The sequence below is a fragment of the Euprymna scolopes genome, chromosome 10 (genome assembly GCF_053919585.1).
Source record: "Euprymna scolopes isolate OS-2025 chromosome 10, ASM5391958v1, whole genome shotgun sequence".
In the NCBI taxonomy this organism is placed as follows: Eukaryota; Metazoa; Mollusca; class Cephalopoda; order Sepiida; family Sepiolidae; genus Euprymna; species Euprymna scolopes.
In genome coordinates this window covers 107,158,240-107,177,532 of record NC_136491.1, presented here as the reverse complement: position 1 = coordinate 107,177,532, position 19,293 = coordinate 107,158,240, and the positions used below count along the sequence as shown (strand labels likewise).

The 19,293-nt window shown below is 28.3% G+C and overlaps 1 long non-coding RNA gene and 1 other non-coding gene across 2 annotated transcripts in view; one reads left to right on the top strand and one right to left on the bottom strand.

The window, feature by feature from the left end:
- Nucleotides 1-19,293, bottom strand: part of LOC145286197 (uncharacterized) — a 239,429-nt gene that overhangs the window by 170,039 nt on the left and 50,097 nt on the right. The gene's annotated exons all lie outside the window — the stretch shown is intronic.
- Nucleotides 1,170-1,300, top strand: LOC145286788 (U11 spliceosomal RNA). The gene has a single exon (XR_013869173.1). It is a non-coding gene; the product is annotated as a U11 spliceosomal RNA (small nuclear RNA).

Sequence of the window (19,293 nt, the reverse complement as noted above, 5' to 3'; positions counted from 1 at the left end):
TAATAATGTGTTTTATATAAAAATAAATAATTTTTTTTTTTGTAAAGTTTTGTTTGTCAAATAATTTACGCCGCTAAACTACACATTTACCACAATTTTTGCCACAAAGAGAATGACAATATTAGTAAAAAAAAAAAATCAGAAAAAGAAAAAAAAAATCAAACTTTTAATTAAATTCTACAAAAGATTTTTGTAATGTTTTAATATTTAATGTTTGAAATATTTCTGCATTGCGTTTTCCAGTTAAACTAATTTATCGTTCGTTTTTCAATTTTGATTTTTTAAATATTGTTCGCTTTGATTTAAAAAATATTTGTTCGCTTTGATTTAAAAAATATTTGTTCGTTTTAATTTTATAAAAATCGTTAATCTTTAATATTTGTTTATTGCCTTAATTCATATTTTGATTGTCTTCTGCTTCAAACATATGTAATCTCACATGCATAATTTTTATTTATTTATATTCAATAAACTTTAGTTTCATTACAAATCAAATCGTGTTCTTTCCTTTTCTTTTTAAATGTAATTTAGAAGTAAATAAAGAACGTATTCTAATCTTTAAAACCCATAATTCAACGAAATGTTCAATTGCTTTTAACGCATAAACAAACAACTTTTTCCCTTTACAATTCTTTTTTTTTATTATTATTGGATGAGTTTCAGTATAAATCATCGTGTTCTTTATTTTATTTTTTTTCAATTCAATTTTGAAGTTTTCTGTACAAATTTCTGCTCATTATCAAAAGTCTAAGTGTTCCACTGTTCAACGTATATTATTTGTTGGGATCTTGGCTATGACGTCATTTTTCAGCTGCTAGGCCATCTCTTAAGATGGCCGTGGTAAAGGGCAAAGCGCACCGACGAAAGAGAAATAATTTTCAAGCGGAAGTTTTACAGAATTATTTCCCTTGTTGACATCAAGAACAGTTTATTCTTGCCAAAATAAAATAAAATTATTTACAAATAAAACAAATTAAGTACAAGATACGTTTTTAAATAATATAAATGTCGATTTTAACGGAATAATAACATAACAAATTGTAGCGATAATTAATTATTATAGATTCGCTATACAAATATGCAAATAAATGGGAGCTATCAGTGTGGTTACGGCTGATTTGTATATACTGCGAACGTTCATTGCAAACTATTGCATAATGCATGTCTCTAATGATGGCCTTTGCCGTAACTGGCACTCAGTAGTTCTTTTTTTACTGCTGGGCGGAATTATCATCAAGAATTTCCGAGGGTATATTTTTATAAATAGCGGCAGCTGGGGCTCATTTAGCACGGCGCCCGAATTTCGAACAAAAGATTTCAGTTTTGGTTGTCCCATAGCAATCGTTTATTTATTTATCTGGATGCTTTTCATCATCAGTACATATATTCATATCGGACTTTTTTTTTTTTTTACACAATCAAATCTTTCATTATCGCATATTCTATCGAATAAATAAAAACAAATACACATACATTATTTATTTACTTTTTTTTTTAATGTGTACGATTATTTCAGTAGGATTAACTCCACGATGTGAATACGGTATTGTGGTGAAAGGTGCCGAAAGTTTCGTAGACTAATAATAGACAAACCTCCAACTGCCGGCAATACTGGAGGTTAGGCGAAAAATAATCTCGAACCCATTATCACATAAAAGGGGCTAATTTCTTGCAGTCACCGGTACGTTACCATGGAATCAATATATATATATATATATATATATATATATATATATATATATATATATATATATATATATATATATATATATATATATATATATATATATATAATTTTAAACAAGGAATACCTTTTTAAATGATAAACAATATTAATAGAAATATAAAAAAAAATTAAATATAAAATAGAACTTTTTTTAAACTATGAAAACCTTTTATGAGTTTAAATTTAAACAATTTTTTTTTAAATTTTTAATTCAAAATTGAATAACGTGATTATTATTAAATTACGGGTACTCTTGCATAATTTGACCCGAATTCTCGTGAATTCCCGTCAAGCGTGGATCGGGCGAGACCGGCAATTATCGGTGTCAGCCGAGCCGAGCGTTGTTCAAATGTTGACACGCTAACTCGACTTTTTATTTTATTCAATTTTTTTTCTGTTATGTTTCTAGTAATTTTTAAGGTGATATTAAAGGGGGGGGGGACTTTTTATTTTCTGATTAGTTACTTATTTATTATTTATTTATTATTATTTTTTAAATTGAATTTTTGGGAGTTTGATTAGCCAATGAAAAAGCGCTATCTAAATTGAAGCAGATGACTAGGTGTATCAGAATTTTTGTAGGAATTTTTGACACCCCTAACACGAAACTGCGAATAAAATATAAAAAAACTCGTAATTTCTCTAAAAGTGGGTTGTTTATTTTCTTTATGGATTATACTTCCAAAATAACCTATTAAAGTTGTATAAAATGTAATAGAAATATTATTATTATTTTTTTAAAAACAGTAATGAAATTAATTGAATTTTACGAGTTCAATATTTTTCAATTTTTAAACTTTAAAAATCTATCAAAATTTTTCTATCGATTCTATTTTTACGATATTTTCAGGGTCAATGTGAAATTTTATGCTCTTTCCAATAAACCGAATATAATATTTTAGACAAAGGTTTTTTTTTTTAATTCACGCCCCCCCCCTCATTTCCAAGTGTCTATTAAAAAGTAAATCATTAATTTACTCAAAGTTTTATATATCATAAATTGAAGATAAACGATCAATAAATAATATATTCAAATTTAAAACAAAAAAAAGTAGTGTTTTTTTTTAGAAATTTACCTGTAAAGTCCGATTTTAAAACTTTTTTTTTAAAAAAAACCACGTTGTTTGTTTTTGTTTTTTTGTTTTTTTTTTTTAAATGAAACCTTGGTCCTTGCTCCTTTAATTGAAAAAAAAAATTAGGGCTTAAATTACATTTTTCGAGTAGTTATAAGCTTGGAAAGGCAGGGGGTCGAATTAATTCATACCTCCCATTTTGAAATGTCTATTAAAAAGTAAATAATTAATTTACTCACCAAAGTGTTATATATCACAAATTGAAGATAGAAGAGCAATAAATATATTCAAATTTTAAACAAAAAAAGTAGTGTTTTTTTTTTTTTTAGAAATTTACCTGTAAAGTCCGAAGTTTAAAACCTTGTCTTTTTTTTTTTTTTTAAAAAAACACGTTTTTTTTTTTTTTTTTTAAATGAAACCTTGGTCCTTCCTCCTTTAATTGAAAAGAAATTAGGGCTTGAATTACATTTTTCGAGTAGTTATAAGCTTGGAAAGACGGGGTGGAATTATTCAATATTTTTCACGAAATTTCGGATACAGCTATCCCTCTGCCTGTTTTACAAGTACTTTAATGGTGTATGTTCCGACGAACTGCAAGCACTTGTACCCTCTCTACGTAAATACCCTCGACAAACAGTACAATCCAACCCCTTCACAGTAGAGATCCCTAGATGTAAGAGAAAGTTCTACTCCAGTAGTTTCTTCCCCAGAACCGCTAGACTTTGGAACTCCCTGCCAGGTTCCTGCTTCCCCAACTGTACTGACATGCAAAAGTTCAAGTGTAACGTGAACCGACATGTTGCTGCCCAACTCCTCACCTAATACCCCTGTAGCCTGTGTCTCTAATAGTAACTCCCTACATCAAAGTGGCAATGTGCCTTGTTTGGGGTGAAAAAAAAAATTCTTTTTAACTAAATAAACTTTTTAAAATAAGTTTAAACACCAAAAAACTTACAAAGCTAGGTAGAAAACGAAAATTTAGAAAAATCAATTTAATTTTTTTAAAACAGTAATTTTGTACAAATATTATGGGATGTGCATTATTACCTAAAAAATATACAAATTTATTTTCTTCGGAAGGGGGGGGTCGTTTTAATACTATAGCTACCTCAGTATTTTCTTTAATTTTCTCTTTTTGAGCAATTATCGAGACTCCTAAGACGTGATCCTCTTATGTCGAACATTTTTTGTTCATAAGTAACACTCGACATTACTTTTTTTTTTTTTTTTTTTTAACTAAATAAACTCTTTAAAATAAGCTGAAACACAAAAAACTTTCAAGCTAGGTAGAAAACGAGAACTTAGAAAACTTAATTTAATTTTTTTAAAACACCAGTAAACAAGTAAAAATATTTTTTTTTAATATTATAGGATGTGTATTCTCTTTTAAAGACAATATCTTCTTCAAGAACGGTTATAAAATGTGTTTTCAATCGATATTTATTCAATAAGGGACCAGTTTTCCTACCTAGTAAAAGGGGAGGAGTTTTCCAGGGTCGAGTTTTCCTAAATTCATTTATCCTCGATTACTCCTATAAAAAAAAAGAGTGGTCGGTGTTCACTACATAGGAACATTGTTTTTAAAGCGTCGATAATGTAAACACGATTTTTGTCTCGCATTTTCATTATTTTTGTAGGCTGTAAAAATTTAAAAAAAATATTAGCAGTTGGGTTTGTTAAAAACTCACTCAATATATGTTACCGCGACATAGGCTGGCATATGTTCGGCAGGGGTTTAACAGTATTTTGACTGGTTTTTTATTTATAATTCATTTTCCCAAACTTACCGTCTTAGAGAGTCGGCCGCCATTTTAAATTTTCCAATACATCGATAAACACTGTTTTTTTAGCTGAATAAACACGAGGCCATGGTTACATTAAATAAAAACCTAAAAAAAATATCCAAATAGGTAGAAAAGTAACTTATCTTGCCTTTGATAACATTTATTTGTTCTATATTTGTTTTGTGACAACTTTTTCGAATCTGTGTACAGTAATACAAACCCCGTGTTACATATGGGGGGGGGGTAAAACTGTGGCGCGCATTGGAGGTACCTATAAAATAACCCCAACTTAGTTTTACATTCAATTGCATTTAGTAGTAAAATCGCTAAAAATCGTTAATTTTGATTGTCTTTGTTTTAAATAAACTACATGATCAATTTATGTAATTTTTCGAATATGACATCTTGTGTCAGAAATTTCGTGAAAATATTGAATAATTCCACCCCATCTTTCCAAGTTTATAACTCCTCGAAAAATGTAATTCAAGCCCTAATTTTTTTTTCAATTAAAGGAGCAAGAACCGTGTTTTTTTTGTTTTTTTTTTAAAGGATTTAAACTTCAGACTTTACAGGTAAATTTCTAAAAAACCGTTCTTTTTTTTTTGTTTTAAATTTGAATATATTATTTATTGACCTTTTCTCTTCAATTTGTGATATATAAGATTTTGATACATAAATTAATTATTTACTTTTTAATAGACATTTCAAAATGGGAGGCGTGAATTATTCGACCCCCTGTCTTTCCAAGCTTATAACTCCTCGAAAAATGTAATTCAAGCCCTAATTTCTTTTTTCAATTAAAGGAGCAAGGACCAAGGTTCCATTAAAAAAAAAAAAAAAGAAAAAACAAATAACGTGGTTAAAAAAAAGGTTTTAAACTTTAAACTTTACAGGTAAAATTCTAAAAACACTACGTTTTTTTTTGTTTTAAATTTGAATATATTATTTATTGACCTTTTCTCTTCAATTTGGGAGTAAATTAATTATTTACTTTTTAATAGACACTTGAAAATGGGGGGAGGGGCGTGAATTAAAAAAAAAAAAACGTTTGTCTAAAATATTATATTCGGTTTATTGGAAAGAACATAAAATTTCACATTGACCCTGAAAATATCGTAAAAATAGAATCAATAGAAAAATTTTGATAGATTTTTAAAGTTTAAAAATTGAAAAATATTGAGTTCGGAAAATTCATTACTGTTTAAAAAAATATTTCTATTACTTTTAAAACAACTTTAATAGGTTATTTTGGAAGTATAATCCATAAAGAAAATAAACAACCCACTTTTAACTGAGAAATTACGAGATTTTTATATTTTATTCGCAGTTTCGTGTTAGGGGTGTCAAAAATTCCTACAAAAATTCTGATACACCTATGACGTACATAATACAGACTTTTGCGTATTTTTTTTTTTTTTAATTGTCGCCAGAAGTGCCAATTTAAATAAGCAGCCAAATTTTTTAAAACTAATTTTCTTTAACTTTTATGACAAAATAAATATATTGGCTATTAAATACCGTTTGAATAAAGTTTTTTTTTTTTTTATCTTGACTTAACTTTGAACAACGAAGGAAACAGGTCGTTGTTTCGTTCAAATTCCGCGGTAAAGACAATTCTTTTCTCTGATTGGATAAAAAAAATGAACAGTCATTTAGACTGGTAGAACTTCGTAATATATGTCTTAATATTGTGCTTCAGTTCTCTACCTCTGCAGGAACATAGACACCAGGGTCGGAAAGTGAGATTGAGAAATCAGGGTCCCCAAAGAAGTGCACTCTGACCGGCAAAAAGTGCCTGGACAGTCTCGTCGGTATTCCTCGGTAAGCGCGCCTTAGGCGATTAGTAATAAACTAACCCCTTTTAGAAGAGAGAAGGCAAAGCCTAGGAGGGTGGACCTCCTAGAATTGCACAGAACTAAATTCCCACCGCAAAATAAACAGTGACCGGATCCTTACAGGAATGGTCTAATCTCTGTTGATTTTTCACGCATCGAGTTTTATTTATGATAATCACGAGAATTTCATAAAAGATGTAACAGACGGCAAAAAAGGGACTTGTACAGTTTAATCAAGACATTAAAAAAATGAAAATATCGAAAAAAAAAAAAAAAGTTTAAATTGTACGTATCCATTATGGAATGAAGTTCTCCGAAAAAAAATTTCACTTAATTTCATCAAGTATTTTTTTTTTTTTTTTTTTTTTTACAGCGAAAAAACAATTTATGATACTGAGTAAAAGAATTTGGGAAAACTCGTCCCTTTTTGCTAGGTAGGAAAACTGGTCCCGTATTGAATAAATTTCGATTGAAAACACATTTTATGACCGTTCTGGAATGAGATATTGCTTTTAAAAGAGAATACACATCCCATAATATTAAACAAAAAAAAAAAAATTATTTGTTTACTGGTGTTTTAAAAAAATTAAATTAATTTTTCTAATTTTCGTTTTCTACCTAGCTTTGAAAGTTTTTGTGTTTCAACTTATTTTAAAGAGTTTATTTATTTAGTTAAAAAAAAAAAAGTAATGTCGAGTGTTACTTTTGAACATGAAATGCCCGATATAAGAGGATCACGTCTTAGGAGTCTCGATAATTGCTCAAAAATAGAAAATTAAAGAAAATACTGAGGTAGATATAGTTTTTAAACGAGCCCCCCCCCCTCCAAAAGAAAATAAATTTGTATATTTTTAGGTAATGCACATCCCATAATATTTAAATATTTTTACTTGTTTACTGTTTTAAAAAATTGATTTTTCTAAGTTTTCGTTTTCTACCTAGCTCTGTAAGTTTTTGGGATTTAAACTTATTTTAAAGTTTATTTAGTTAAAAAAAAAAAATAACAAGTAATGTCGCACTCGACATTACTTAGTAAATAATTTTGAACAAAAAAATGTCCGAAAATTAAAGAAAATACTGAGGTAAATATAGTTTTAAAACGAGCCACCCCCCCCCCCTACTCCAAAAGAAAATAAATTTGTATATTTTTTAGGTAATGTCCAAGATCACTGCTCAGAAAAAAATCAAGCTACCAGAAGTGGATACAGTTGATTATGTAACGAAACTGAACGGAAGACACGAAAAACCCCATCTTCCAACGTAGACCCCTACTACCATGTCTCCTTCTCCAACATCAAGAGTCTACGTTCCAAAATAAAAAGGCGGGGGGGGGGGAGACAATACGTCTCCATGAATAAACCTTATTATCGCTCGCCCCACCTTCCTCGTCTCAACCCGTAATGTTGTCTGCACCCCCATTTGCATTATTGTTGTTTTATCTTTTTTTTTGCATTCACCTGTATTACACTGATGTGAATGAATTAATGTATTTTTAGTACATTCATACCCGATTGTGTCATTGTCATTCTTATTGCCTTATTCTAATTATTAACTGTGAATGTCATTAAGGTGTTTCATGACGATAATGCTGGTTCGAACCTCGGCAAGTGCCATTTGGTTGTGATATCATTGCAACCGGCATACTGCATATCTTCTTTTGTCTTACAATGTGCGTTTGGGAGGAGAATTTCCCCTTGAAATTCCTAACCCGAGGCTAGTCCCAAAAACCGTTACAAAAAAAAAAAAAAAACTAAAAATAATTAATCCTATCTGCCAGACATTTGTATTTTGCACTAATACTTAATTTTGCTCTACAAGTGCTCAAATAACTTTATAATTCTTCCCAGTTCATCAAAATATTATATAAAATGTTTCCTCTTACTAGCCATCTTGTTTTATATAAATTTTAAAATGGAAGAGGAATATTTCTCCCTTGGTCGTTTTCTTCATCTACACAGTTCATTATTTGAAATACACTTTTGAATTCTTCTCATCTAAGGGCACTATTACTGAATCATAATGGCACTTCAGTTAAAAGAAAATCAACATTAGCAGGCAACTTTGAGAATGCATGTTCGATGCAAAGACTTAAAGAATAACAGAAGTATATTATCTGAATACAACCTTGTGATTCAGACTTAATTCATGACCACACTGTATTTTTACTGCCAGCCATAGAAGCTGTGCCATCAAATCCTGCAAGTGTAAATCGGCTTAAAATGCTCTTTTACACTTGTGCAAATATACATTTATATGTTAAAGTTGGTTAAATTTTCTTATCCATCTGACGATAGTTTAAACTTTAACGAGTAAACTTGGAGTGTTAAATCTTTTGATTAGCTGATGGCAACTAATGTTTTTTTTATCTGCTGACTACTATATTTTTAAAATTTTTTTTTACAAAGGGGTCGCCACTCGAGGATAAGGGTTAATATGTGTATAGTGGTCAATGGAACAATGTTGTAATAATTGTTAGTTGTGGACATTTGGTAAATTAAATTACTTAAGGGGAACGGCTCATCAAGAACTTGTTTACTTTGGACTTGAAGACGACCATATTATAGTCAGCTGGAAAGCAGGCAAATGGAAGAGAGTTTCACAGATAAAGAGTGAGGGAAATTATTGATTGTGTTTTCAGCTAGACGAGTGTTTCTTGTAAAAGTTTGGCGAGGGGGGATCATAAACTGGAGCTCAGACGAGCACTTGCCATGAAAATAACAATAAAGCAGAGATAGGCTTGAACATTTCTTCTGTGAGAAAGATGTTGCAGAGAAAACAAAGGGATTCCCTCACAAGGCTACGAAGTCTGTTTTGAACTCTGTCAAGGCAGGATAAGTCCTTTCTAGCAGCTCCTGCCCAGATGTAACAACAGTAGCCCACTCTTGGACGTACCTGGCTCTGATACAGGTAGAGAATTGTATCAGCAGTGAGATATCTACTGGATCGATAGAAGGATCCCACTATTTTCCCAGCGAACTTGGCAGCAGATAGATGTACGTGTTCCATTTCAAATCAGGAGTAACCGTCAAGCCCTGGAGCTTGTCAAAACATGGAGCCTCCTCAAGATGAGAGCCATTCATTTCAATTGATGCCAGATGGGTATCAAAACGTTACTGATGCAAAGACAGAAGTTTGGTTTTAAATGCATTAAAAGTAACCAGCTACTTCTTTCCCCATTGTACCACATGCCCAAGATCAGAGGAGAGAGAATCAGAGAAAACTTGTCCATTTATAGCCTTTGATGTGTTGTCATAGATGGTAGTGTCATCAGCATAAATGTCTACGAATGATATATATATATATATATATATATATATATATATATATATGACATTTAGCGTAATGGTTAGGAACCTTGACTATCGTACAAGCGGTCGGGTTTGAATCCTGGCTTGAGGTAGTTGCCTTTAGCCGCACTGATGAGCTGTGATACAGCGAAACAATACTGTATGTGGATGACTATAATGCTCCTCATCTTGAGTTGAGCATATTGGGAAGTGATACATGAATTACCATTAGCTTATTAAGCGGTGCTCTTTGTGTAAACAAATCGAGGTTAGGTATTTCAGATGATGGCAAAATATCGTTAATTCACTACTTGCACAGCGGCAGCTTTTTAGCATAATTGTTAGGAGCCTTGACTGTTGTACGGGCAGTCGGTTTTTGATCCTGGCTTGCCTGTCTAGCTGCACTGATGAGCTGTGATACAGTGAAACAGTACTGTATGTGGATGACTATATATATATATATATATATATATATCCGTTCAAGGGTGCATATGAATTAAGCATTCGGCTGAAACAGAGTCAACTGAATTGAGTGTTAATAGACTGTACAATAGAAGTAATATTAGAGTTTTGTCTTGAGATGGGCAGATACGTAAACGGTCAGAGGTAGATAGACTTATATGTATAAATTATGAACATAGACAGATATATATATATTTATACATACATACATACATACATGAACTGGGGGATATCGATAGTTTAATAGATGCACAGATGGAATGAGAAACGAATATATATATATATTATATAAAGCTGAATGTCTGTGTGTGTGTGTGTCTGGTTTTATTTTACTTCAGTCGAAGTTCTCAGAAATCAAGGGGCCCACAACCAGGGGCTAACACTTGAACTCTATATGAGACACATAGATATTCGAATGTTCCATTTAAGTTCTTTATCTCTCAAATACTGAGTAAGTAAAGAAATTGAGAACATAATTTTTCTCTCCCCAATTAACCATTTTTATACGTTGTAGTATATCTTTCATGTTGGTCTCTTGGTATTACTGGATTCCAGGACAAGAATTTATCTAGTCTGGTGGAGTATCCAGCTTCGTGCTCTTACTTGAGGTAATATCACTTGGAGAAGGTGCACCATTCCTCAGAAAAGCTGTGGAGTAGCCATAGTGAGGAGATCTTATTTGGGCTGCGAATACGAAACGTGATTTTGAATATTTAGTCAGGGTTTACTTCTATGGAAAAAGTATCCTCATGCCAGATTGTTCTGACAAACCCCTGTACAGAGAGACTTTAGACACTTGAGGACAGTGCCTAGTAGGCATTCAAGTTCTCCCCTCTGGTTGACTATTTTAAAAAACTGATTACAGCTGATAGAAGATATATCGAGACACAGGAATGGGTATGTTTGATCTGGCAGAACGGTGGTTCATTAAAATTGTGGGGTCTGCGTTCATGCCTGGACCACAAAGTATGGAAATGAAAAATTAAAAAATAATGGTCCTCTCGTGATGACGACCGGTTCTACACATGCGCCAGATGACGTCATGACCTGATTTACTTTAAATAATTGAAAAACTGAACAAATTTCATGTTAGCTCAGTTGGTTAGCGCGTTGGTTCATTATCTAAACGTTTTGGGTTCGAATCGTGGTGTGAGATGTCTTTTTTTCTTTATTTTTTTCGATTTTTTAAATTTAAATATTGAACCAGTGCTATTTAAGCCTTTTTTCATGTAACGTTCGTTTTTCTGTTTTTTTTTTTTTTACTTCGTTTATCCACCCCCGACCACACACCCAAAAACACCCGCATACCCGACTTTTTAAATTTTAATATCGAAACAGGCTTATTTAAGCCATTTTTCACGTGTTCGTTTTTCTGTTTTCTTTTTTCGATTTTTACATTTAACATCGTTTGTTTGCCTTACGTTAATTTTTTTGTGTTTTTTTTCGATGTTTTGATTACCCCCCCTTAAGTTTTAACGTTGTTTTCTTTTTTTACTTCGCTTATAACAAACCTAGTCATTGACCTCATTTGCTGAATAGCTATTGCTTACGTCGTCGTCGTCATAACGCTTGACAACTTCCGTGCGCGCACCTGTCAATTTGGTTCTTACTTAAATAAATTCAAACATCTTTCAGTAACTCATTTTGGCTGGCCGATTTTATTTTCAAACTCCACCTCAGAGCTTCAGGTTCGATCCTACCAACTTTACCCCCCCCCTCCCCCGGTTTCTTTTTTATTTAACACACACACACCTCCAAACACCCGGGCAACGCCGGATACCCCCGCTAGTACTTTCATAAATCAGAGTCCATTTTCTGTAGGCTGTTTTTGAACCCAGTAAATCACGGGTACTTTTGCTAGTATATATATATATACATATATATATGAGATATAGATAGATAGATAGATAGATAGATAGATAGATAGATATTACCGGTAAATAGGTGTGGATTGGTAGAAAAATAAATATGAACAGATAAACATAAATAAATAGATAGGTAGAGAGAGATAAAGAAAGAAAGAAATAAGGACAATGAATCGAAATCAACCTTGATAACGATTGAATTTGTATTATTATGTATTTTTTTCTGAATAAATAATGATGCATCACAGAAAAAAATCTCCAATGCATGTTGATTGCATGATCAAATTCCTTAGTTTTTACTTCCGATAAAATAGAAAACGCATCCCTGCATGGAGTTTGAAAAGAAAAAATCAATTTCATTTTAGTTTTACTGCGTGATTTAAAACCGTTAACTTTAGACAGTCGTTTAAACTTCCAAAATAATTAATATCAACGAGAAAACTCCGTTTTCAGAACAAAAACGAAAATAAAAACCAGTTTTTGTTTAATTACTTTGCATAGCTTATCTGTAAGCACGCATCAAAAGAATGCTAGCTATCAATCTATCTATCTATCAATCTATCTTCATATATATATCCGAAAATAAATAGAAAAAAAATATATATATATATACACACACACGAGTGTATATATATATATATATATATATATATATATATATATATATATATATATATATATATATAACTACTTAATTTACTCACATATTAATATACGAAAGTATAAACATATGCGTAAACTTTAAGTATTTACTTAAAAAATGCTCAATACGTAGGTAGAGCTATCTATCATATATTGTGAGAAATTTTCCATGTACAACCACCATATTGTTTTTGGCCACCTACATGCTTTGTAAGCCAGTCTGTCATTGATTTAATTTGAATGCGCCAAATCTTGTCTTGGCGCCAATTTGTATTCATGTATTATTTTTTCAGTCTGAGAATGAACACAGGAACCAGCAGACTCACAACAGCGGCGCTCTGTCTAGAGTGCCAGGATTTTACCTTCTTGGACACCAAACAGTGGGTGAACGAATGACATTTCTCTAAATACAGAGACAACATAATTGCTGAACTTATTCTACCCAATGAGGATATTCTACTGTGTTCGGCATGATATATTTGATTATAGGAATTTATTCCTATATCTTCCAGAGACCACAAGGTCCTAAAATATGCCGTATTGGGTGCCAACATTCACAGTGTTCACCATGTACAACATGGATCCTTCTAAAAAAGAAACCCGAACTAACATTCCCACAGAGGAATCAAACTAAAGGCTCCATGCGTATGGATAGCAAATTCAGCCACTGTTTTTGCAAAGGACTTACCGTGACCAAAGAACTTTCATTTCTGATACATTGTGAATAAAATTTGAGTTTTAAAGTCATGGCTTTGTTTGTGGAATTTCATTTGCTTTCTACAGGGAGGAATTGGGTGTGTGGGAAAGAAATTTCTTACACTCTCATTTTTATTGCAAAAACAGCAGAATTCTTAGTTTTATCGCAAAAAACAAGTTATTCTCGTTTTGTTGCAAACAATAGATTAAGAGTTTCGTTTTGCAAAAAAATCTCATTTTTAATGCTAAACATTTAGAATCATTATTTAATGCAAAACATTTAGAATCATTATTTAATGCAAAACATCTAGAATCATTATTTAATGCAAAACATCTAGAATCATCATTTAATGCAAAACATCTAGAATCATTATTTAATGCAAAACATTTAGAATAATCATTTAATGCAAAACATTTAGAATCATTATTTAATGCAAAACATTTAGAATCATTATTTAATGCAAAACATTTAGAATCATTATTTAATGCAAAACATCTAGAATCATTATTTAATGCAAAACATCTAGAATCATCATTTAATGCAAAACATCTAGAATCATTATTTAATGCAAAACATTTAGAATAATCATTTAATGCAAAACATTTAGAATCATTATTTAATGCAAAACATTTAGAATCATTATTTAATGCAAAACATTTAGAATCATTATTTAATGCAAAACATTTAGAATCATTATTTAATGCAAAACATCTAGAATCATTATTTAATGCAAAACATCTAGAATCATTATTTAATGCAAAACATCTAGAATCATTATTTAATGCAAAACATCTAGAATTATTATTTAATGCAAAACATTTAGAATCATTATTTAATGCAAAACATCTAGAATCATTATTTAATGCAAAACATCTAGAATTATTATTTAATGCAAAACATCTAGAATCATTATTTAATGCAAAACATCTAGAATCATTATTTAATGCAAAACATTTAGAATAATCATTTAATGCAAAACATTTAGAATCATTATTTAATGCAAAACATTTAGAATCATTATTTAATGCAAAACATTTAGAATCATTATTTAATGCTAAACATTTGGAATCATTATTTAATGCAAAACATTTAGAATCATTATTTAATGCAAAACATTTAGAATCATTATTTAATGCAAAACATCTAGAATCATTATTTAATGCAAAACATCTAGAATCATTATTTAATGCAAAACATCTAGAATCATTATTTAATGCAAAACATCTAGAATCATTATTTAATGCAAAACATCTAGAATTATTATTTAATGCAAAACATTTAGAATCATTATTTAATGCAAAACATCTAGAATCATTATTTAATGCAAAACATCTAGAATTATTATTTAATGCAAAACATCTAGAATCATTATTTAATGCAAAACATCTAGAATCATTATTTAATGCAAAACATTTAGAATCATTATTTAATGCAAAACATCTAGAATCATTATTTAATGCAAAACATTTAGAATCATTATTTAATGCAAAACATCTAGAATCATTATTTAATGCAAAACATCTAGAATCATCATTTAATGCAAAACATCTAGAATCATTATTTAATGCAAAACATTTAGAATAATCATTTAATGCAAAACATTTAGAATCATTATTTAATGCAAAACATTTAGAATCATTATTTAATGCAAAACATCTAGAATCATTATTTAATGCAAAACATCTAGAATCATTATTTAATGCAAAACATCTAGAATCATTATTTAATGCAAAACATCTAGAATTATTATTTAATGCAAAACATTTAGAATCATTATTTAATGCAAAACATCTAGAATCATTATTTAATGCAAAACATCTAGAATTATTACTTAATGCAAAACATCTAGAATCATTATTTAATGCAAAACATCTAGAATCATTATTTAATGCAAAACATTTAGAATTATTATTTAATGCAAAATATTTAGAATCATTATTTAATGCAAAACATTTAGAATCATCATTTAATGCAAAACATCTAGAATCATTATTTAATGCAAAACATTTAGAATAATCATTTAATGCAAAACATTTAGAATCATTATTTAATGCAAAACATTTAGAATCATTATTTAATGCAAAACATTTAGAATCATTATTTAATGCAAAACATTTAGAATCATTATTTAATGCAAAACATCTAGAATCATTATTTAATGCAAAACGTCTAGAATCATTATTTAATGCAAAACATTTAGAATCATTATTTAATGCAAAACATTTAGAATCATTATTTAATGCAAAACATTTAGAATCATTATTTAATGCAAAATATCTAGAATCATTATTTAATGCAAAACATCTAGAATCATTATTTAATGCAAAACATTTAGAATCATCATTTAATGCAAAACATTTAGAATCATTATTTAATGCAAAACATCTAGAATCATTATTTAATGCAAAACATCTAGAATCATTATTTAATGCAAAACATTTAGAATCATTATTTAATGCAAAACATCTAGAATCATTATTTAATGCAAAACATCTAGAATCATTATTTAATGCAAAACATCTAGAATCATTATTTAATGCAAAACATTTAGAATCATTATTTAATGCAAAACATTTAGAATCATTATTTAATGCAAAACATCTAGAATCATTATTTAATGCAAAACATCTAGAATCATTATTTAATGCAAAACATTTAGAATAATCATTTAATGCAAAACATCTAGAATCATTATTTAATGCAAAACATCTAGAATCATTATTTAATGCAAAACATCTAGAATCATTATTTAATGCAAAACATTTAGAATCATTATTTAATGCAAAACATCTAGAATCATTATTTAATGCAAAACATCTAGAATCATTATTTAATGCAAAACATTTAGAATAATCATTTAATGCAAAACATCTAGAATCATTATTTAATGCAAAACATTTAGAATCATTATTTAATGCAAAACATTTAGAATCATTATTTAATGCAAAACATTTCGAATCATTATTTAATGCAAAACATCTAGAATCATTATTTAATGCAAAACATCTAGAATCATTATTTAATGCAAAACATTTAGAATAATCATTTAATGCAAAACATCTAGAATCATTATTTAATGCAAAACATTTAGAATAATCATTTAATGCAAAACATCTAGAATCATTATTTAATGCAAAACATCTAGAATCATTATTTAATGCAAAACATCTAGAATCATTATTTAATGCAAAACGTCTAGAATCATTATTTAATGCAAAACATTTAGAATCATTATTTAATGCAAAACATTTAGAATCATTATTTAATGCAAAACATTTAGAATCATTATTTAATGCAAAACATCTAGAATCATTATTTAATGCAAAACATCTAGAATCATTATTTAATGCAAAACATTTAGAATCATTATTTAATGCAAAACATCTAGAATCATTATTTAATGCAAAACATCTAGAATCATTATTTAATGCGAAACATTTAGAATCATTATTTAATGCAAAACATCTAGAATCATTATTTAATGCAAAACATCTAGAATCATTATTTAATGCAAAACATCTAGAATCATTATTTAATGCAAAACATTTAGAATAATCATTTAATGCAAAACATTTAGAATCATTATTTAATGCAAAACATTTAGAATCATTATTTAATGCAAAACATTTAGAATCATTATTTAATGCTAAACATTTGGAATCATTATTTAATGCAAAACATTTAGAATCATTATTTAATGCAAAACATTTAGAATCATTATTTAATGCAAAACATCTAGAATCATTATTTAATGCAAAACATCTAGAATCATTATTTAATGCAAAACATCTAGAATCATTATTTAATGCAAAACATCTAGAATCATTATTTAATGCAAAACATCTAGAATTATTATTTAATGCAAAACATTTAGAATCATTATTTAATGCAAAACATCTAGAATCATTATTTAATGCAAAACATCTAGAATTATTATTTAATGCAAAACATCTAGAATCATTATTTAATGCAAAACATCTAGAATCATTATTTAATGCAAAACATTTAGAATCATTATTTAATGCAAAACATCTAGAATCATTATTTAATGCAAAACATTTAGAATCATTATTTAATGCAAAACATCTAGAATCATTATTTAATGCAAAACATCTAGAATCATCATTTAATGCAAAACATCTAGAATCATTATTTAATGCAAAACATTTAGAATAATCATTTAATGCAAAACATTTAGAATCATTATTTAATGCAAAACATTTAGAATCATTATTTAATGCAAAACATCTAGAATCATTATTTAATGCAAAACATCTAGAATCATTATTTAATGCAAAACATCTAGAATCATTATTTAATGCAAAACATCTAGAATTATTATTTAATGCAAAACATTTAGAATCATTATTTAATGCAAAACATCTAGAATCATTATTTAATGCAAAACATCTAGAATTATTACTTAATGCAAAACATCTAGAATCATTATTTAATGCAAAACATCTAGAATCATTATTTAATGCAAAACATTTAGAATCATTATTTAATGCAAAATATTTAGAATCATTATTTAATGCAAAACATTTAGAATCATCATTTAATGCAAAACATCTAGAATCATTATTTAATGCAAAACATTTAGAATAATCATTTAATGCAAAACATTTAGAATCATTATTTAATGCAAAACATTTAGAATCATTATTTAATGCAAAACATTTAGAATCATTATTTAATGCAAAACATTTAGAATCATTATTTAATGCAAAACATCTAGAATCATTATTTAATGCAAAACGTCTAGAATCATTATTTAATGCAAAACATTTAGAATCATTATTTAATGCAAAACATTTAGAATCATTATTTAATGCAAAACATTTAGAATCATTATTTAATGCAAAATATCTAGAATCATTATTTAATGCAAAACATCTAGAATCATTATTTAATGCAAAACATTTAGAATCATCATTTAATGCAAAACATTTAGAATCATTATTTAATGCAAAACATCTAGAATCATTATTTAATGCAAAACATCTAGAATCATTATTTAATGCAAAACATTTAGAATCATTATTTAATGCAAAACATCTAGAATCATTATTTAATGCAAAACATCTAGAATCATTATTTAATGCAAAACATCTAGAATCATTATTTAATGCAAAACATTTAGAATCATTATTTAATGCAAAACATTTAGAATCATTATTTAATGCAAAACATCTAGAATCATTATTTAATGCAAAACATCTAGAATCATTATTTAATGCAAAACATTTAGAATAATCATTTAATGCAAAACATCTAGAATCATTATTTAATGCAAAACATCTAGAATCATTATTTAATGCAAAACATCTAGAATCATTATTTAATGCAAAACATTTAGAATCATTATTTAATGCAAAACATCTAGAATCATTATTTAATGCAAAACATCTAGAATCATTATTTAATGCAAAACATTTAGAATAATCATTTAATGCAAAACATCTAGAATCATTATTTAATGCAAAACATTTAGAATCATTATTTAATGCAAAACATTTAGAATCATTATTTAATGCAAAACATTTCGAATCATTATTTAATGCAAAACATCTAGAATCATTATTTAATGCAAAACATCTAGAATCATTATTTAATGCAAAACATTTAGAATAATCATTTAATGCAAAACATCTAGAATCATTATTTAATGCAAAACATTTAGAATAATCATTTAATGCAAAACATCTAGAATCATTATTTAATGCAAAACATCTAGAATCATTATTTAATGCAAAACATCTAGAATCATTATTTAATGCAAAACGTCTAGAATCATTATTTAATGCAAAACATTTAGAATCATTATTTAATGCAAAACATTTAGAATCATTATTTAATGCAAAACATTTAGAATCATTATTTAATGCAAAACATCTAGAATCATTATTTAATGCAAAACAT